This window comes from Jaculus jaculus, chromosome 1, assembly GCF_020740685.1.
Source record: "Jaculus jaculus isolate mJacJac1 chromosome 1, mJacJac1.mat.Y.cur, whole genome shotgun sequence".
NCBI classification, from domain to species: Eukaryota; Metazoa; Chordata; class Mammalia; order Rodentia; family Dipodidae; genus Jaculus; species Jaculus jaculus.
In genome coordinates this window covers 163,807,290-163,829,557 of record NC_059102.1, presented here as the reverse complement: position 1 = coordinate 163,829,557, position 22,268 = coordinate 163,807,290, and the positions used below count along the sequence as shown (strand labels likewise).

The 22,268-nt window shown below is 46.3% G+C and overlaps 2 pseudogenes; both read right to left on the bottom strand.

Moving 5' to 3' along the window:
• Positions 1-22,268, bottom strand: part of LOC101594558 — an 82,511-nt pseudogene that overhangs the window by 22,481 nt on the left and 37,762 nt on the right.
• On the bottom strand, positions 15,046-15,145 carry LOC123458354 (annotated as a pseudogene).

Sequence of the window (22,268 nt, the reverse complement as noted above, 5' to 3'; positions counted from 1 at the left end):
TATATGCAATAGCTTGGGGCCCTGGTGTGCTCATTCTCTCTCTCTTTTTCCTTCCCCACTCTCTCTCTTTCTCTCTCTGCTTGCAAATAAATAAAAAAAAATATTAAAACACAAGGTCTGGGGCTGGAGAGATGGCTCAGCAGTTAAAGGCACTTGCTTGCAAAGTCTGATGGCCTGGGTTTATTTCCCCAGTAACCACGTGAAGCCAGATGCACAAATAGCATATGCATCTTGAGTTTATTTGCAGTGATAAGAGGCCCTGACATGTCCATTCTTTCTCTCCCTTCCTCTTTTTCTCTTTCCATGTGTGTGTCTGCTTCTCTCTCTCTCAAATAAATAAACAGTTGTTTTTTTTTTTTAAACATCAAGGTCTTCTGGGTGTGGTGGCCCATGCCTTTAATCCTAGCACCTGGGAGGCAGAGGTAGGAGGATCACTGAATACGAAGCCATCCTGAGACTACAGAGTGAAGTCTAGGTCAGCCTGGGATATAGGGAGACCCTACCTTGAAAAAAAAAAACAAGGTCTGGGGGTAGGCTGGAGAGATGGCTCAGTGGTTAAAGCATTTGCTACAAAGCATAATAACCCAGGTTTGATTCACCAATAGCTATGTAAAGCCAGAATCACAGTGGTGCAAACATCTTAATTCATTTGAAGTGGCTCGAGGCCCTGGTACACTCATCCTCTCTCTTTTTCTCTGTCTCTGCCTCTCTCTCTTTCCCTCTCCTTGCAAATAAATAAATAACATTTTTTTTTAAAAAAACCAACATCTGTATAAATGATCTGAAAACACATATAAAGAGGTACTGGGGAGATGGCTCAATAGATAAAGCACTTGCCACACAAGCATGAGGACCTGAGTTTGAGTCCGCAGCACCCAGGCAAAAGCCAGACACAGTGGCCTGTGCCTGCAAGCCTAGAACTGGGGAAGCAGAAACAGGAGGGTCCCTGGAGCTTGCTGGCTAGCTAGCCAAATCCAAATCAGTAAACTCAAGGTTCAATGCAAGATCCTGTCTCAAAAGAAGAGAAAGCCACCTGATTTCAACCTGTCTTTCACATGGGCACACGCACACCCTCATGAGTGTGCTTATACACTCACACCTAGGCCTTCCCAATTTAACTGAGGAGAGATGATTCATCCTGAATATGGGTGGTATCATCCTAGTGATCATGTAACCACATACCACAACCACATACACACATGCTAGCATACCACACACATATGTATGCAAAAACATACATTACAAGGGGCTGAAGAGATGACTTAGCAGTTAAGACACTTGCCTGAGAAGCCTAAAGACCCAGGTTTGATTCTCCAGTAATCATGTAAAGCCAGATGTACAAAGTGGCGCATGCATCTAGAGTTTAGCTGCAGTGGCTGGAGGGCCTGGAATGCTTCCCCCACCCTGATTCTTCCTCTATCTGTCAAATAAATTTTTAAAAAATTAAAAATATTTTATAGCCGGGCATGGTGGCGCACGCCTTTAATCCCAGCACTCAGGAGGCAGAGGTAGGAGGATCGCCATGAGTTTGAGGCCACCCTGAGACTACATAGTGAATTTCAGGTCAGCCTGGGGCAGAGTGAGACCCTACCTCGAAAAACCAATATATATATATATATATATATATATATATATATATATATATATATATATATATATATATAATAAAGGTGGAGGGAGAGCTATTCAAAATCTAAGAGGGTATAAATAAAATAAATCATATGGAAACCTACATTTTTTGGACAATGGAACACTCAGGAGCTGTAGATTATTACTAGAAAATTTTCAGTGCCAGGGATGAGACACCTTCCAGTGAGTTGTTGGCCAGGGAGGTCCTTGATGCCCCCAAAACATTACAGGCCATTGCCAAGGCCCTTGGTTTCCCACAGGAATAGATAGTAAGACCTTATTGCTGAAGACTCCACATACTTGGGCTGCAAGGCCACTGAAAAATCCTACTGGAACCGAGCAGATAACCTCCTCCATGTAGACCAGCTGACAGAAAGCTAGAAGAAGCCATTCTGCATGCAGTTCAATGGGAGAGAGAGAAATCACCAGTGAAGATATTCAACAGTGGACACTGCAGCCCAAATATGTGAAGTCTTTAGCAATAGGGTCTTACCATCTATTCCTGGTGGGAAACCAAGAGCCTTGGCAATGGCCTGTAATATTTTGTGGTTATCAGTGACCTCCTGGCCAACAGCTAACTGGAAGGTATCCCATCTCTGACACTGAAAATTTCCTAGTAACAATCTATGACTTCTGGGTGTTCCATTTTCCAAAAAAGTAGGTTTCCATATGAGTTATTTATATCCTCTTAGATTTTGATTAGCCCTCCCTCCACCTTTCCTTTACTCAGTCTCTTCCCCTGACTTCACTCAGGCCTTTTCACTCCCATTAATCTGTTCTTCTACTTACATATATGCAATACCATCTTATTAAGTACCCCCTCCCTTCCTTTCTATTCCATTTATATCCCCGTTCTAGCTTACTAGCTCTGATACTAAGTTTTATTCTTACTCTCATAGAAGTCCAATTATTTGTAGCTAGGATCCACATATAAGAGAGAACATGTAACGTTTGGCTTTCTGGGCCTGGGTTACCTCACAAAGTATAATCCTTTCCAGATCCATCCATTTTCCTGCAAATTTCATAATTTCATTTTTCTTTACCACTGAGTAGAATTTCATTGTATAAATGTGCCACATCTTCATTATCCACTCATTAGTTGAGGGACATCTAGGCTGGTTCCATTTCCTAGCTATTGAGAATAGAGCAACAATAAACATGGCTGAGCAAATATCTCAAAGGTAGTGAGATGAGTCCTTAGGATATATGCCTAGGAGTGCTATAGCTAGGTCATATGGTAGATATATTTTTAGCTGTCTCAGGAACCTCCACACTGATTTCCACAATGGCTGGACCAGATTGCATTCCCCCCAACAGTGTAAAAATGTTCCTCTTTTTCTGCACCCTCGCCAGCATTTATGGTCATTTGTTTTCATGATGGTAGCCAATCTGACAGGAGTGAGATGGAATTTCAATGTAGTTTTAATCTGCATTTCCCTGATGACTAGGGATGTAGAACATTTTTTTAGATGTTTATATGCGATCTGTATTTCTTCTTTTGAGAACTCTCTATTTAGTTCCATAGCCCATTTTTTAATTGGGTTATTGATTTCTTATTTAATTTTTTGAGTTCTTTGTATATATACAGCAGAAGATGAGACAAAGGCACTATAAATCAGGAAGCAACAAATGACAAGCCCAAAATATAGCTTATTGAAGAATGGCAAATCCGACCATCCATCAGATTTAACATATAATTTACCCATGGAAGGTGTAATTAGCACTTCTGATGCAAACCTAAATACCAGGCTTATTTGGCAGCTGTAATTACCTGATGTAATCCCAGTTACCTTTTGGGATGGCTTTGATATCATTTATGCTGCATGCCCACTTGGGTCCCTCTTTGCTATGCTGTGGGCTCAGGTAGGCTGGGTGGGTCACTGGGTTGCTGCTCTGATCACCTGTGCCGGGTGCTGTGTAGCTCATGCTCCCTTCCCCTGGTCTCTGGTGCTTGCTAGATGGTGGCTAAAGTTCTCCCACTGATCCTCAGGATCCTCTTCCTAATGAGCTGCTCTGTTGGTCCCTGCTGTCCTCCCTTCCATGTTTCTTGAGTTTGCAAGGAGCTCCGATGTGAGTGGAGAATCCCCTCACCTGGCTTTTCCTGTGGCTCAGGCCGAACCTGGTGTCTGTGGCCATACGGACTTGGTACCACCACTGCTGGAGCTGCTTCTGCCTGCTTCTGTGGGCTCTAGACGCTCTGGGTCTCTCCTACTTCTCTACTGTGGTTGATAATCTCTTATATCCTTCACTTTTTAGTGTAAGAGTATATTTTGCTTTTTTTTTTTTTTTTTTTTTTTTTGCGTTTTCTCCCCTAGGCTGCTTTGGTGTGGTTCCTATGCCACCATCTTAACCAGAAGTCTTAAAATGTTTTCTTTAAAAAAAGATGTTAAGAGTTGGGCATAGTGGTGCACACCTTTATTCCCAGCACTCAGGAAACAGAGATAGGAGGATCGTGTGAGTATGAGACTACATAGTAAATTCCAGGTTAGCCTGGGCTAGAGTGAGATCCTACCTCAAAAAATGAACAAACAAAAAAACCAAAAAACGATGTCAAGGGCTGGAGAGATGGCTTAGCAGTTAACGCGCTTGCCTGTGAAGCCTAAGAACTCTTGTTTGGGTCTCCAGGTCCTGTGTAGCTAGTCACACAGTGATGCAAGCACACAATGTCACATATGTGCACGAGGGGGCACACTTGTCTGGAGTTCATTCACAGTGGCTGAAGGCCCTGGCATGCCCATTTTCTCTCTCTCTCTATGCCTCTTTCTCTCCCTGTCTCTTATCAAAACTAAATAATAATAATAAAAGGTGTCAAACTTCAGTTGTCATAAAAGAAATACTCAATAAATCTGAAATGGTCCCATTACTCACTTCCAGGTCAACCAAGAGCCATAACTATTGGGGTGATGTGTGGGTCAACCTGAGGGGTACATGGGACTTCTCCATCATGTTGTTGGAAGAGGGTATGTCCCAGACTGAGTAAAAAGGGGAATAAAGGAGAAAGCAGGCCATGGACCAGCATTCATCTTTCTTTGCTTTCCTGCCACCATGCCTTCCCTGCTGTGACAAACTTCTTCTTCCTCAAGTTGTTTTTGTGAGGTATTTGTCACAGGGGTGAGAAAAACAACTAATGTAAGCTGCAAAGCAAAATGAAGAAGAATTTTATATACAGGTGTGGGATAATCTCTGAGGTACATTAGTAAGGACCAGCTAAACACATTTCACAGGGGAAAGGGTAGGACTTGTGTATTAGCAAGGAGGGAATGAATATTTGCATATTTATATACACACCAAAGGTTAGATATCTATGCTAGTCAGCTTTCTGTACTGTAGCAAAACACCTTGAAGTTGATTATTAACTTATAAAGAAGAAAGGTTTATCTTGGCTCACAGTTTGGGAGGTTTCTGTCCATGGCCCTGATGCTTTGGGCCTGGGGCAAGAATTGTTTATCTGTGTGTGTATGTGTGTGTGCGTGTGTGTGTGTGTGTGTATGTGTGTGTGTGTGTGTGTGTGGTGTGTCAAGTCTCTTGCTTCTGCAAATGAATGCCAGATGCATGTACCACTTTAGGTCTGGCTTTATGTGAGTATTGGAGAATGGAGCCCCAGCTGACAGATTTGCAAGCAAACACCTTTAACCATTGGACCATTCATTTCCTCTGCCTTCAAAGCCAGCTTTAAAATTTTTAAAGTTTATTTATTTATTTATTTGAGAGAGTGAGAAAGAGGGAGAGGGAGAGAGAGAGAAAGAGAGAGAGAATGGGCACGCCAGAGCCTCCAGCCACTGCAAACTCCAGACACATTGAGAATCTGGCTTATGTGGGTCCTGGGGAATTGAACTGAGGTCTTTTGGCTTTGCAGACAAGCACTTTAACCACTAAGTCATATCTCCAGCACCAAAGCCAGCTTTTTGTATGGGTGCTAAAGATCAAACTCAGGTCCTCATGGTTGGGCCTCAAACACTCTTGCCTTTGCAACATCACCCCAGCTCTGAAGGCTCACATGTTGCTCATGTTTTCAATTTTTTCTGTTAGTTCTTTGTGTGTGCGTGTGTGTGTGTGTGTGTGTGTGCATGTATGCAAGTTCACACATGCAGGTGTGTGCATGTGCATATGTTCATGTGTGCATGCATGTACACATGTGTTTGTATGCATGTGGAGGAGAGAAAGGACAGCCTCAGGTGTCACTTTTCAGGTGTCATCCATTGTTTTGTTTTGTTTTTTTTTTGCCAGAAACAAACAAACATTTATTCTTGATTTTGTTACACGAAGACATTGTTCTTATTGCAGGATGGATTATCTTGAAAACAAACACTTTTTTAAAATCAAAGACTGGATTACTCCTTTATGGAATGTTTTTCTATAAATAGAATCATTTTCTGTTTCACAGCCCAGTGCCTTCAGCAGATGTGAGGGCAGTGGAAGGCCCCTGAGCCACTTTTGTGTAGATAGGGCCTGGCAGGGACTCGTGCTCCTGGAAGGTAAGGAAGGGAGAAAACTCCAGAATCATGGTTATTTCTTGAAGGCCACAATCTTGTCAGGATGTCTGATCCTGTCTCTGCCCTGTCCAACACTTAGAATATTACTCAGAGTAGGAGAAATGGCTGTTTGGCCGCAGAGGCAGGGATTTGACCCTTCTCCTGGCTGTGGGTTAGAGTCAGCTCCAGGGCTAGGCTCTGGCTGCATCTGCATGTCCTCCTTCCCCTGACTGCATGCCAAGGACTCAAGTTTCTGCCCACATACCAGTTTCTCCTCTAGCAGCTTCCCCAGGGACGCCATCAGCTCATGGGCTTCAGGAGGTCCACAACTCATAAACAGAGAGCTCTGTCTTTCTCCTGAGATACAGGTCTTCTGCTTTCCCTGGGAGAAGAAAGCCACTGGAAAAGGTGTCACATCTTTTTTCTGAAGTAACTGTCAGGAGGAGATAGTTCCTGATTTAATTTTCCTTTCTTAGCAGGATGGCTCCTCCTTACTGCTCTGGATTATCTCTCATCCTGAATCTCTGTGTCTACCATTTTCTCTTTTGGGTCCTAGTGGGATCATTTTCCTCTTAGGTGGTATGCAGTTTTTATCCTGATACTTCCGCAAAGCACGTGTAAAGGCTGGGGGCTCTGGCCATGGCTCCGTGAAGATCCCTGTGTCATCCAGGCAGGCACGTAGCTCCCGGCAAGCCGCCATGTCCTCACTGTTGGAGGAAGGCAGCGAGGAATCAAAGGTCAAGCTGTCTGAACTCAGGGATGTATCACTTGCAGAGCATGCAGCCTGGCTCTGTAACTGACTCTCCAACCTCAACCTCAGCTCCATAAGCAGCTGTCTTTTAAACTCTGATGGTGTAGGATCTTTAGGAGCTGATATACTTGGCGGGTCATGTTCTGGGACCCAAATAGTATCTACTTTACTCACATCCATATTTGTCACTTGAGAGCTCTCCGATTTGCCAGTAGCATCAGATTCTGATGGAAGAATATCCAGTTCATGGGCCATGAATACCTCCCTGGACATGCTGGATGTTGAAAAATGTTCTGAGTTCTTCTCCACCATCTGGTTGCCTTGATGCATCTCGACAGTGTGAGCAGGCTTCACCCTCTCCTCTCTTGACCCAGGCATAGCCACATCTTGCTTTCGGGACTGCTTCTGACTGTGTTGGTTTTCTAGCACAGTGTTGCTCTGACTCCTTTTGTGTATGCCGCTGTGTAGAAAAACCTGTCTGCCATCCTTGGCCTTCTGGACAGTCTCTGAAACGTCATGGTCACCATCACAGTGTGATCGTCTCAGGGATCCCTCTCCTTCTTTGTCTACAAAGGAGGCGGCAGGAAGAGGATGGTCTGGGACAAAGGCTGAATTTATCGCTCCCACCTTGTCTTCTTAAAAAATTTATTGCAATCTCTGAGGGGCTGGAGGAATCTAGTTTTCAAATCCACACTGGAAATATGGGTGAAAGCTGAGGGAATTTCAGATTGATGAAAGGGCCATGGTTTAACTGCTCTCAACATATACAGTTTTATGGATTCTAGAACCTTCAGGGGAAGGCCCCATTTCTGACTTACTTGAAGCCTTATAATATGGTTTTCTAGTAACTGTTGGGTTTTGTGATCAAGAAAGGATAGCTCCAGAGTGGGAATACAGCAATAAATCCTACCCAGCAGTGGTGACAAATTTTTCTTTTCCATATTGTTATATGATTTCCCAGGAGACATTATAGCTTCATCCGCAAGCCATGAACGACACAACTTTATAGGGATTCTACCCATAGTGATCTGCCAGAACTTTCTGCTCACATGTAAGCTAAGAATGCTTTTTATTTGATTCTCGTCCAATGTCTTTCTTGAGACACTTGGTGGTTCATGACCTGAGGCAATCCTTGAGTGACACACCATCCTCTCCTGGTCTCAGATTCAGCCCCACACTGTTCAACATGTAACACTCTGAGATCATTGGTGGGTCATTTTGTCGCGACCACCTCGACCAGCAAGAATGACGCAACCCGAGAGCTCTTCTTTAAGCAGTTTATTCAGGAACCTTGAACAATCTTCTGACCCCGGGGAGAGCCAACCCACAAGCTAAGTAGTCCTGCGCTAGCCAACCCTAGTGAGCCACGTGGCCCATGCAGATAGGTCCACGATTAAGGAAGCAGAATTAGTTAAGCAGCCTCAGCCAAATAAGGACTTGTTTATCCCAGAGAGCGCTCGCTATCGGGCTAGCGGAAGGCATCGCAGCTCTCCACAGCACACTGTTCAACATGTGACACTCTGAGATCATTGGTGGGTCATTTAGTGAGCATTTCCCTAGAATATGGCTGAGATTATTTGCCACATCCTTTCTCAGCAGAGTCCTTGTTGAGTCCTCACTGAAACTTCCTGCTTGACTAAAGGCTTTCTTCCTTAGATCCTTACAGCTGTGGCCCCAGTGCTCCAAGGGCTGTGAGTCAGCGCCTTTGCAACTGTAGCGAACTGTATCTACTGTTTGGCAGTGATGCTCCGTCACCACTAGCTGTCCTGGATCACAGCAGGACTGGAAGCACTGGGGTAGGATTAGGCAGTTTGGCTCCTGGGGCTCCAGCTTCTCTTGAATGACAGAGTCTGGGACATAATCCTGTGAGGACTGTCTGACAAACTGAAAGTGGGGAGCTGAAGGATAAAAAGCTCCGTGACATTGTTGGCGCTCAGGGACTAAAGCCCATACATGTGCCTCCTCGTCCTGTAGCACATGGCATCCAAGTGTGGATTTTCACTTAAGATGTCTGAGCCAGGCCTATTCTGTGCTCCATGGAAAGTATTTCTACAGGGTGGAAATGACGATGGAGTTTTCATGTGGGCCTGGGAATGGACCTGACAGGCAGGCAGAGTGCCAATTTGGGCTCCGTACAAGGAAATGAGGGGGGACATACAAAGGTGAGGGGTAAGGGGTGAAACTGAGGAAGTGGTGGAGAGCCTGTATCCTGCATTTGGACTACACAAGCTTTATACTCTCCATTGACTAAGACAAGGTGGTTCTCTAGCGGGCAACTGCTACTAGAAACCGGGAGAGTCTCCACGACTGACTCACTGTGCAGACAAGGAAGACCCCAGAAGAGCTGGCTGTATTTCTGTCCCAAGTCTCCCACTAGAGTCTTCACATACAGAAGCTGATCAGAAATTTCTAACAGCTCTGGTTTGCCTTTGATCTTCAAGCCAGTTTTGGAGACTGTGGTATCCTGCTTAGCAGCAAGAGAATGCATTGCGTTCCATGAAGATTTCACATGGTCTTCTGACCCCTTTTGACCTGAAAATGGTCCATTCCTCTCTCTCATATTCTCTGATGTCTGGAAAGTCATGCTTGTTTTCGTTTGTCTCCATAAGAGTTCCTCAGTTCTTCTATTACACACTTCATGGTGACGGTCTGGACACAGCAGTTGCTGAAAATGACTGGTAATAGGATGCTCGCCCATGAAGCTTTTCAGCACAGCAAACAACTTCTTCCTCTCCTCTTCTTGAAAGTTATCTAATCTTTCTGACGTCTTACTTTTTCCACATTGATGGCAAGAATGGTTTCAATATCAGGTTGGTCAGGTACTGAAGAAGCAACCCCACTGAGCTCAAAAAGGTGTCGTTGGAGTCAGTATCCAAGTTAGTCCTGTCAAAGATTCATCCATGGCTCAATATGACGGAACATGGATGACTCCCCCAGCACAGGTGACTCTGCGAGTGTCATCCTTGGAGCTCCCTATATGACTTGCAGACTGCCGCCTTGTTTGGGACAGAGTCTTTCTGATTGCAGCTGAATATTCCAGTCCCCAAAGTTTTTGGAATTGTCTGGATCCACCTCCTGTACTGTGCATGTTCAGGCTTATCTTTAAGAAGTTGTTTTTTCCTGTTTACAGCTGAAGGTGTCAGGGAGAGAGTGGCTCAGGTGGGCTGAAGTTTCCTCTTGCTCACAGCTAGAGGCCGGAGCTCCGAGCCCTCAACTTCTCTCCATTGCTTTTTGAGACAGGTTCTGTCACTGGCTGGCACTCACCAGTGACTGTCTGGCTGGTGAGCCCAACAGATCTGCCTGTCTCTGCTTCCCCAGTGCTAGGATGACAAGGGCATAATACCGTGCCTGGCTTTTTTGTAAGTTAAAGAAGTATTTATTTATTTGACAGAGAGAGTGAGCAAGAGAGAACAAGATAGAAAGAGACAAATATAGAATGGGTGCACCAGGGTCTCTAGCTGCTGTAAACAAACTCCAGATGCATGCATCACTTTGTGCATCTGGCTTATGTGGGTACTGGGGAGTTAAACCTGGGTCCTTAGGCTTTGCAGGCAATCGTCTTAACCACTGAGCAATCTCTCCAGCCCAGCTGGCATTTTTACATGAGTTCTAAAGGATCAAACTCAAATCCTCAGACTCGCAAGGTAAGCACTTGGGCTACAGAGCCACCTCCCCAGCTCTGCCCTTTAGTTTGTCTTATTTATTTATTTATTATATTGACAACTTCCATAATTATAGACAACAAACCATGGTAATTCCCTCCCCTCTTTAGTTCTTTAAACAGAATAAGCAATTTGCTTAAGAAGCTATATATGTCAAACAAGAAAGAGAAGGCTCTGTCTGAGCTTTTCTTTCTCAGGTTGAAGCATCTAAAAGCCGACTCGGCAGTAGCATTTGTGTGAGTCTGTCACTCGGTCTGTCTCTGGATGTGACAGGTGGGCTGGAGTAGCTGAGATAGGAAAGAAAAGGAGCCTATAGGTGGATGCACTTCTAGCTAAGTTTCCACGTGGACAACGGAACTCCATCCTCAGGACGCTCTTGAGACTGGACAGGACATGCTCTGCTTTGTTCCAGACGAGGGGACAGGAAGCCTGAGGTGTTCTTCGGCCACCTCCCTTTCATTGCTGGCCAACTCAGTCACCTTCCACTGAGCCCTACAACACGGAGGAGCTGGCATCCAGCACACAGAGGACTCGGCATCCAGCCCATGAACTTTGGAGGCTAAACTCCATGTAAACCCTATCCAAACCACTGCACAGAGAGTTCCAGTCAGGGCTAGCCTTGCTCCCTCTGAGGCAGGAGGGAGCAAATGTGATGAAGGCATGACAAGCAGTCTCTAGTGTCCTCTGGTTTCCACTGCTGCAGCAGCCTCATTCCTGTGCTCCCAAAAGAGGGGAACGCAGGGCTGGAGAGATGGCTTAGCGGTTAAGCGCTTGCCTGTGAAGCCTAAGGACCCTGGTTCGAGGCTCGGTTCCCCAGGTCCCACGTTAGCCAGATGCACAAGGGGGCGCACGCGTCTGGAGTTCGTTTGCAGAGGCTGGAAGCCCTGGCGTGCCCATTCTCTTTCTCTCCCTCTACCTGTCTTTCTCTCTGTGTCTGTCGCTGTCAAATAAATAAATAAAAAATTAAAAAAAAAAAAAGAGGGGAACGCAGACGAGACACAACAAGAGAGCGAGCAGCCCAAAGTTTAATTAGAGCCAGCCAGGAAGCAAGACTGCGGCTCCGGAAAAAGAGCCGACGGAGCTGGGCAGCGAGGGCTGGTCCTGGCAGGCCTGGGGCTCAGTCATGTCCTCCCCTGGACCTCCCCCAGGATGGCCACATCTAAGAAAGGGGTGCACTTTTCTCAGCAGCCCATTTTACCCAGAGTTCAGTCTGTTCTAAGTAGCCTTATAGGAGATAAGAATATACATAGGGCTTAAATATTCGTAAAGTTGAAAAGTTCACCATGGGCAAGAGTAACAGCCCTCCACAGTGCTCCCTGGACAGGGATCTTACAGTTGCTTTACTGTGACCTAGCTAGATCATTGTCACTCACTTGTCTCTTTCCATTCCAGGTTTGTGAGCTGGCCCATTTGCAGTTGATCTTGTCTTGACCACCACTGTTATCTTCACACCCTGCTCGAGAGCCTTGAGCCGGCCCACCCATTGTTCTGTATGTCCTGTCTTTGGGAGCCCGTCCCTCCTAAGGCTAATCTCCTGCCTGACAGCTGCTACCGTGTGGCAGTTTGGTCTCTGCCAGAGGTGATATCATAGCCAGCACGTGGTACTCTGTCTGCCACTGAGGCACAGGTGTTGGCCTCAGGTGGCTCCACCTTCACTCATGCTTTTGCCCCCTCTGGTCTCCCTCTTGGCAGCTTCCTTCCCATGCGCACATGGAGGTCATGGAGGCCAGCTGATCTCTGCTGGCCAGGTCACCATTTCTCTGGTTATTTGGTGTGCTCCCTTCAGTTGATGGTTTGGGGACACTGATGGTGAAAATGTGCTTGTTCCCATTTATCACTCCCAGAATTTGACCACCCATATCCCAAATTTCTTCTCTCTAGGCCTCTGACCAACCAGCTCAGGCATGGACCACCATTCATCTGAGTAATGAACCGATAAGCAGGTGGCCTGGCTGAAGCTCTGCTGCCTGCCCTTGGGCCTGTCCAAAGGGGTTGGAGTGTGGCCTCTGTCCATCTCATATTTGCCCCAATTTACCAAGAGTCAGGCTGAGGGCTGCCCACCTTCTGTTAGCTGGCTTGAGAGCAAGCTGGACAGACAGCAGTGTATCAGAGAGAGGTGATATGGAATCATTTTTGTTTTGGTACCTGTTCTGGCATGTTCTGGAACTTTCCCTTTTATTGTTCACTAGATGGTTACTTCAGCAGCTAAAAATGATGGCTTGGGGAGTCTGACAATGCCTGGCAGCTTACAGTGTGGCATGATGTCTTCCCATGGTCAGACAGTCTGAGGGTTCTGGGTCTCCCCATGAGCTGTTTCAGATGGTGACTTGCTCTGCTGCAGTTGTGACTGGCTCAATTCGAGCCCACCTGTCAGGCTTATGTCCTTTTCCAAAGGTGTCCTGTAGTCTCTGTTCTCTCTCCACGGGGAGCTCTTGCACTACCAGATCCACAGTGATATAGCCATGGCAGAGTTCCGTTATGTGGAACCAGACTTTCATGAGACAGCCTTTCCCTATACTTAGAGCTAACAAATTCGACACTTTGCAAGCACACTAATAAACAGAGCCATTTGCTGAGTGTGTCATGCATTGTCTCCAAAATTCAGAGTCTGTGCAACGGGGTCTAGGGAGACGGATCAGTAGGGAAAGTGACTATCTTGCAAACATGAGGACCTGAGTTTGCTCCTAGTATCCATGTAAAAATCGCTGGATGTAGACTGGAGAGGTGGCTCAGAGGTTAAGAGTGCTTGCTATGAGCATGAGAGTCTGGAGGCCTGAGACTGCCTGAGCTCCCCAAGGACCCGTAAACAAAGCTGAGAGTGGCCACATGCGCTGTAACACCCCTCTCATGAGGGGCAGAGACTGGAGAATCTTTGTGCGCACACACAAACTTGCATGAAAATGAAAAAGAGGCTGATAATCACTAAAGGAGAATCACTGGGTCTGGTGAAAACTGTAGCTCCACTTTCAGAGAGAGAGGGAGAGAGAGATTCCATCTCAAGTGAATACGTGGATGAGCAATAAATACACCAGACATCCAGTGGCCTTCACGTACATCTGCATGTACACACACACACACACACACTGCCACTACCACCACCATTACACATACTACACATGCAAAAAAAAAAAAATCTAGGCATGGTGGAACATACCTGTTAACTCCAGTGCTGGGAAGGCAGAGGATACCAGGAGCTTACTGGTCAGCCAGTTTAGCTTAATTGTTTATCTTCATACCAATGAAAGACTTTCTCTTAAAAATTAATTAATTAATTAGTTAATTAATTAATTAATTAAAAGGTGGATGGCATGCCTAAGGGTGGCACCTAAAGTTGTCCTTTGGCCTCAACATGCATGTACACATATGTTCATGAACATGCTCAAGACACACATGTGCACCTGCATACACATAAACATGCATAAAAATGAAAATAAAAAGGGGCTGATCAACAATATGTCTGGGACTGTGAATTGGTGATTTATTATTGCATGGTATTCAAGCAAATTTTATGATTAAAAAAAAAGAGGTTGATCAATTGCTGTGCTTTTTCATTTGCAGTAGAAGATTCCAGGCACAGTGATTTGTCCTTCATGGTGGAGGGACTTGCTCACAATGGCTCACACGAAGTGACCATCTTGGGTCTCCCAGAGCTTCATGGAGGCAGCAGGTGCTGGAACTTTGCGGGGCCTGCATCCCACCCTGCAGTGCACTGGTGCCTTACAAGACCAGGTAACTGCTCTCCGCTTCCTGCTGAGGAAGGCTGGTGACCGTGACCTCCAAGAGGAGCATGGGGGTGCAGGCTCTACAGCTCCTCCCATGAAGACGGTCCTTATAGGTGTGCATGCTGCCTTGTCAGGGACGTGCCAGCCACTTCTGACCCTGTGCCCTGTGTCCTTGTCAGGGACGTGCCAGCCACTTCTGACCCTGTGCCCTGTGTCCTTGTCAGGGACGTGCCAGTCACCTCTGACCCTGTGCCCTGTGTCCTTGTCAGTGATGTGCCAGCCACTTCTGACTTTGTGCACTGCTGCCCTTGCCAGGTAGATGCCAGTCACTTCTGATCCCACCTCTTAAAGGTTTCCAATAACTGGGGCCAAGCCTTTAACACATGGGCCTTTTGGGAAACACAATCCAGACATTATCACTTTTCCTCATATATAAGTTATTCTGGCCTTGGGGCACCAATTCTCTCTCTCTCTCTCTTTCTCTCTGTCATAAAAATATTATTCTGGCCAGGCGTGGTGGTGCTTGCCTTTAATCCCAGCACTCAGTTGGCAGAGGTAGGATGATCACCATGAGTTCGAGGCCACCCTGAGACTACATAGTGAATTCCAGGTCAGCCTGAGCTAGAGCGAGACCCTACATCAAACCCTGCCCCCAAATAAACAGTTATTCCCATAAATGACTACAGAGGGAAAGGTAAAAATCCTACTGTTCCTCTCTCTGTCCATCTGTCTCTCTGTCTGTCTGTCTCTCTGTGTATGCATGCATATGTCGCACCCTATGCACTTACCTGAGGTGGGGAGTGCTTGCCAAAAATATGGAAAGCTTCAAAAATTTGTGTGTCATCCTGGGGTGGAGACCATGCTAATCTTCATATCAGTCCAAGTTTTAAAAAAAATATTTATTTATTTTCAAGGAGAGAGAGAGAGTGTGAATATGGGGATACCAGGGCCTCTATCTGTTGAAAAAAAAAAAAAAAACCCTCCAAATGCATGCACCACTTTGTGCATCTGACTTTACATGGGTACTGGGCAATTGAATGGAGGTTAGGCATTGCAAGCAAGTGCCTTAACCACTGAGCAATCTCTCCAGCCCCTCATTTCAATTTTAATATATTTCCTGTGGAAGTGAGTGGTTTATTTTATTTTATTTTATTTTTTTAATAAATTATTTATTTATTTATTTGAGAGCGACAGACACAGAGAGAAGGACAGATAGAGGGAGAGAGAGAGAGAGAATGGGCGCGCCAGGGCTTCCAGCCTCTGCAAACGAACTCCAGATGCGTGCGCCCCCTTGTGCATCTGGCTAACGTGGGACCTGGGGAACCGAGCCTCAAACCGGGGTCCTTAGGCTTCACAGGCAAGCGCTTAACCACTAAGCCATCTCTCCAGCCCGAAGTGAGTGTTTTATTAGTTACTTTTCTCATGGCTGTGATCAAATATCCTACAAGAGGCAACTCAAGAGAGGGCAGGTTTAATTTGGCTCATTCTGAGGGTGTAGTCCATCATGCCAGGGAGGACATGGGATCAGAAGCAGCTTGATGCTATGGGAGGGGGATACTGCTTATTTCTATCTCTGTAGACCGGGCAGCAGAGGTGGGAAGGGAAGCTGGCCTGGGCTAGAACTCTCAAGACCCAGCCCCAGCAATGCCCCTCCTCCAGTGAACCCTCGTCTTCTAAGGTCCTACAACTCCTGAAACAGTGCAACCAGATGGGGGACCAAGTGTTCGAACACATGAGGCTGAGGAGGGCATTTCACATCTAAACCATAGCCCTTCTGCATGGGCTCCTGTCAGAGTCTTTTTTTTTTCCTTTGGAGGTAGGGTCTCACTCTAGCTCAGGCTGACCTGGAATTCCCTATGTAGTCAGGGTGGCCTTGAACTCGTGGAGGTCCTCCTACCTCTGCCTCCCAGGTGCTGGGATGAAGGGTGTGCGCCACCACGCCCGGCTCTGTCAGCATCTTTCTACAAGAGGACCTTTCTTGCTTTCGCCTCATGGGCTCAGGCCTGAGAACTGACTCAGACCCAGAAGGTGGGAGAGAAATAATGTTTTTTTCCCTTGAGTTGGCTGACCTCAGCCCTGCATTCACACATTTTCTCATTTTGCTTTCCTCCATAAGTCAGTTCCCCGCTGGCTGCCTATCTACTTTGCTTCTGGGGGGAAAAACTATTACACTTATTCATCACTCTGGATCCCTGAGTGCCAAGGTCCCTGACTGGCTGTCAGAACAAGGTGGAAGCAGATGTCTGCTGGGGTCCTGAGAAACCTTGTGCTTTCTGCAGAAAAGGAGCAGATGCTGCCAGCCACCCTGTGGTGGTTTGAATCAGATGTTCCCCATAAGCTCCTATTTTTGAATGCTTGGTCTCTTGCTGGTGGCAATTTGGGAGGTGGAGTCTTGCTGGAGGAGGTGTCACTAGGGAAGGACCTTATTAGCCCCCAGCTTGCCAGCTCAGCTCAGTCATGGCTGCTGTCTTCTACCTGTGTAACAAGAAGTGATGTCCAGCCTCTGCTCATGCCATGTTTCTCCTGCCATCAAAAACTTCCTCTTGAGACTATAAGCCAGTATAAATCCTTTCCTCCCATTAGTGGCTTTTGGTCAGGTGTTTTGTCCCAGCAACACAAAGATAACTACAATATACCCCTTACAGACCTGTCCAGCCTTCCTGTTCTGAAAGCAGAGAGGACGCCTGGTAGTCCAGTTACCATCATGTACCCAGAAGGTGACAGACATGATGCAGACGACAGACGGAATAAGAGAAGTCTGGGGTAGGGAAGATGCTCGGTTGGTAAAGTGCTTTCAATGCAAGCATGAAGGTCTGAGCCTCAAAAAGAGGTGGACAGTCTTCCTGGGGATGACACCAGAGGTTGTCCTCTGGCCTTCACACGTGCATGTGCACATCTGCACACACACAAAAGAATCCTGGCAAGCCAGGCATAGTGGAACATACCTTTAATCCCAGCACCCAGGAGGCAGAGGTAGGAGGATCACTGTTAGTTTGAGGCCACCCTGAGACTATGTAGTGAATTCCAGGTCAGCCAGGGCTCGAGGGAGACCCTACCTTGAAAAACAAAAGCAAAAGCAAGCAAACAAAAAGGCCTGGCATGGTGGTATGCAAGGTTAATTAAACATGCCTTGACAATGTACATGCCAAGTAGTGACTCCTAATAATTAAAAGATTGCAGACATTGGTTATCTAAGCAGTATTAGGTTTTAAGAAAGCTGTCTTAGGCTGGAGAGATGGTGCCCCGGCCAGCGGGGAGTCGAACAAGGAAGCAAGGTGAAAATTAACCTGAATGAAAAATGGCAAACAGACACAAGAAGGAGACCATGCTAGGTGTTTGTCACGGCCTCGAGAGTTTATTCTTACATGTAGGTTTATATAGGGTTGTAGGGGGAAGGGGACATGGTCAGGGAAAGGAGTTGTAGGGGGAAGGGGAGGTGGCCAAGGCAAGGAGTTGTAGGGGGAAGGGGAGGTGGCCAAGGCAAGGAGTTGTCAGGAAACCTAGAGGGGATATAATTAGGTGTTCATCTAATCTTGCCTAACTGGCTTAACATCCTGACTGCACCAGGTTTCACATCCTGACCATAAACTGGCCTTTTGCAAAAGATAAGATTCTGTAAGCCGTCTGCTGACCGGTTCCAGAAGTTCCTAACAGAAAGCTGGATGGACCAGCTTTCTGAGTAATGAGTCAGCTTATGAGCAGGCCCAGGCAAAATGGAGAGGCTTTTGCTCTATGGCTCCTGACAGATGGCTTAGCAGTTAAGGTGCTCCAACGTGAAGCCTAAGGACCCATGTTCTACTGTCCAGATCCCACCTAAGCCAAATGCACAAAGGTGAAGCAAGCACAAGGTTGCACATGCCCACTAGGTGGCGCAAGTGTCTGGAGTTGCTGAGGCCCTGGCCAATTCCCTCTCTAAAATAAATAAATAAAAATAAAATATTTTTTTAAAGAAAGATGTCTGTTTGCCCCCCCCCCCCACCCACTTCAGGTGTGCTACGTGGAATCCATGCTGCTATGGAAGTTGACTGAGCCTTACTGTCCTAAGATGAGGAATAGACCTCCTTCAAGCTACCACCTGTGGTCCGAACCTCCCTTGTCCAAAAGAGTTTAAACAGGTGGTCTAGATCACCTGTTCACATAGACTGGTGGTTTGAATCATATGTTCCCCACAGACTCGTGTGTTCTGAATGATTGGTCACTAGCTGATTGCAATTAGGAGGTGGAGGCTGGCTGGAAGAGGTGTGTCATTGGAGGTGGGCTTAGGGGCTGTCACAGCCAGCTCCCCCTTGCCAGATCTCAGCTGACTCTCTTGCTGCTCTCTTCCACCTGCTGCAGCAGAGGTGACGTCCAGTCTCTGCTCATACCATGCTCTCCCTGCCATCGTGAAGCTTCCCCTCCAGACCATGAGCCAAAATACAAGCTTTCCTCTCATCAGCTGCTTTTGGTCAGGTGCTTTGTCCCAGCAATAATAAAGTGAGCGCAACACATAGGAGTGGGTCACACAGGTCCTCAGCACCCACCTCAGGTCCCAAAGGCTCCATGCAGGGCCCTCCCTCAGAGTGTAAGAGTCTTCCTTTCCCTCTCCCCAAAAGTTATAGTCACTTCTACTGGGTTGTTCAGAGTTCTTTTCCACTCTGAACTCCACCATTCTTTCGCCTGGCATTAAATAGAATCTTGAGCCCAAGAAGCAGTCCCTATAAACTTACAAGGAGTATACCTGTAAGCAAGTACTTAATTTCAAGCTATTTTTCTCTACATATTTGCTTATGTTGGTTATTTTTATTATATTTTTTTTTATTTGAGAGCGACAGACGCAGAGAGAAAGACAGATAGAGGGAGAGAGAGAGAATAGGCGCGCCAGGGCTTCCAGCCTCTGCAAACGAACTCCAGACGCGTGCACCCCCTTGTGCATCTGGCTAACGTGGGACCTGGGGAACCGAGCCTCGAACCGGGGTCCTTAGGCTTCACAGGCAAGTGCTTAACCGCTAAACCATGTCTCTAGCCCCCATGTTGGTTATTTTTTAGAACTTTATTTTATTTATTTATTTATTTGAGAGAGGGAGAGAGAGAGAATGGGCATGCCAGGGCCTCCAGCCACTGTAAACAAACGATGCGTGAGCCCCCTTGTGCATCTGGCTTATGTGAGTCCTGGAGAGTTGAACCATGATCCTTTGGCTTTGCAGGCAAACACCTTAACTACTAAGTCATCTCTCCAGCCATTTTTTTTTCCTAAAGCTTTGTCACTGAGCCATTTCTGTACCTTTATTTGCTTAAAATTAGCCATAAAGGGTCTTATTGTCACTAATCCTTGACATCTGTCAGTTGACCCCCAATGTGGGATCAAACCAAACCAACCAAGACAGATCTCATTCTGGCAATGAGGAACAGGCAATATCAAATCACAAGGTGATTAATTAGTGATGTATTTAGAGAAAACTGTTCAGAGATGAGGGAAGAAGCTGTTAGGATCAAAATGAAATCATGCTGGGTCTGGTGGACTTGTCTGGGAGACTGAAGCAGCAAGATTGAATGTGAGGACATCTTGAGCTTCTGAGTGAGACCCTAGTGAGACAACAAAATGAAATTACTTGCACCAGCCCTTCCAGACATAGGTAAAGCTGAGAGGTTATAGAGAAATAGTCCTTTCACATGGTTACCTGATGTTAGATTTCAAGAAAGCTGCTTCTCCCATTTACCATCTCCCAACACGTATGCCCAGGACCAGATAATCCCTGTCTACTGTTAAGAAAACTAAGGGCTGGAGAGATGGCTTAGCAGTTAAGGCACTTGCCTGCAAAGCCAAAAGACATATGTTTGACTCTCCAGATCCCACCTAAGCCAGACACCCAAAGGTGAGGCAAACACAAAGTCGCACATGCCCAATAGGTGGTGAAAGCATCTGGACTTCTATTGCAGTGGATGAAGCCCTAGCACTCCAATTTTCTCTGTCTCTCTCTGTCTCTGTCTCTCTCTCTCTCTGAAAAGAAAAAAAAGAAAGCTTACTAAGCCTTATTGTCCCAGAACCTGGATGAGGAATAAGATGTCCTCCTAGTCACTACCTGTGGCACTGGACGCAGATAGGCCCATATGAGCCTCACTTCCTTGAGGGTGTTTCTGCAGAGGCAGTCCAGACAGCCATAACAAGAGACCATAAAATTCAGACCCAGGGGATGGAGAGATGGCCTTGTGGTTAAGCCATTTGCCTGCAAAGCCAAAGGACCTTGGTTCGATTCCCCAGGACCCATGTAAGCCAGATGCACAAGGTGACACATGTGTCGGGAGTTCATTTGCAGTGTCTGGAAGCCCTGGTGCACCCATTCTCTCTGTGTGTCTCTTTCCCTCTCTTAAATAAATAAATAAGTCAAAATTCAGGCTTCTAGTTAAGATGGCGGCATAGGAACCATGCCAAAGCAGCCCAGGGGAGAAAAAGCCAAAAAAAAAAAAAAAAAAAAAAGCAAACTACGCTCTTCTACTAAAAAGTGAGGTATGTAAGAAATTACCAGTGGCAGCAGAATAGGAGGAGAGCTCCAGAGCATCGAGCGCACATAGGCAGGCAGAAGCAGCTCCAGCAGCAATGGTAAGAGGTCCACAGCGGCACCAGGTCCGCGGGGCCGCAGCTGCAAGGCTCAGCTTCAGCCTCAGGAAAAGCCAGGTGAGGGGATTCTCCACTCACACCAGAGCTCCTCTCAAACTCAAGAAACATGAAGTGAGGACCACAACGACCAATGGAGGAGCAGATCACAAGGTAGAGGATCATGTGGACCAAAGGGAGAACTAGAACCACCATCCACAGCCTCCCCTCCCCCACCGCCAGCGCAATTGCCAACAACCACCAGAAACCAGGGTAATGGAAGTCGCAGCACCCAGCACCAGTGACCAGAGAAGCCACCCAGCAAGAATATTTGAATTCACAGCACACCAAAGAGGGATCCAAGCAGGAGCGCAGCACAACCGAGACCAAAAACATCCCAAATGTAACTGGGATTACACCAGGTCAGTACCCGCCAAATAAGCCTGGTATATAGGCTTGAATTGGAAGTGCTAATTGCACTTTCTATATCAGGATAAATTTATATGTTAAATCTGATGGATGGTCAGGATTTGCTTTTCTTTTTTTATTGTATTTTTTCTCAATTTTTATTAACATTTTCCATGATTATAAAAAATATCCATGGTAACACCCTCCCTCCTCCCACTTTCCCCTTTGAAATTCCATTCTCCATCAAATACCCTCCCCAACTCTCTTTTATTTTGATGTCATGATCTTTTCCTCCTTTTATGATGGTATTGTGTAGGTAGTGTCAGGCACTATGAGGTCATGGATATTCAGGCCATTTTATGTCTGGAGGGAGCACATTGTAAGGAGTCCTACCCTTCCTTTGGCTCTTACATTCTTTCCGCCACCTCCTCCGCATTAGACCCTGAGTCTTGGAAGGTGTGATAGAGATGTTACTCAGTACTCCAGTGGCTTCTTTCCAGCACTATGATACCTTCTGGGTTGTCCCAAGGTCACTGCCACCTGAAAAGAGAAGATTCTCTACCCAAAGTGAGAGTAGTGATAATATAAGGATATAAATATTAAAAGAAGTGCTAACTGGGCAGTTTGGTAAGCATAGTATATACATTTATCCAGACACCAGCAGATGTTACACCCCTAGGGCTCATGACTACCCCTGTTTTAAGTTTTCAGTATTCCCTCCCATGGAGCAGGCCTCCAGTCCAATTAGAAGGCAGTTGGTTTCCACCATGACAGACATGCCACTGTTGCACCTGTTGGCTCATTTGGCCTGGCTGGCCAATTATAAGGCTTGCAGTGTCCACTGTTGAGTATCTTCACTGGTGGTATCTCTTTCTCCCATTGAACTACATGTAGGATAGCTTTTTCTAGCTTTCTGTCAGCTGGTCTACATGGAGGAGGTTATCAGCTCAGTTCCAGCAGGATTTCTCAGTGGCCTTGCAGCCCAAGTATATGGAGTCTTTAGCGATAGGATCTTACCATCTGTTCCTGGTGGGAAACCAAGGACCTTAGCAA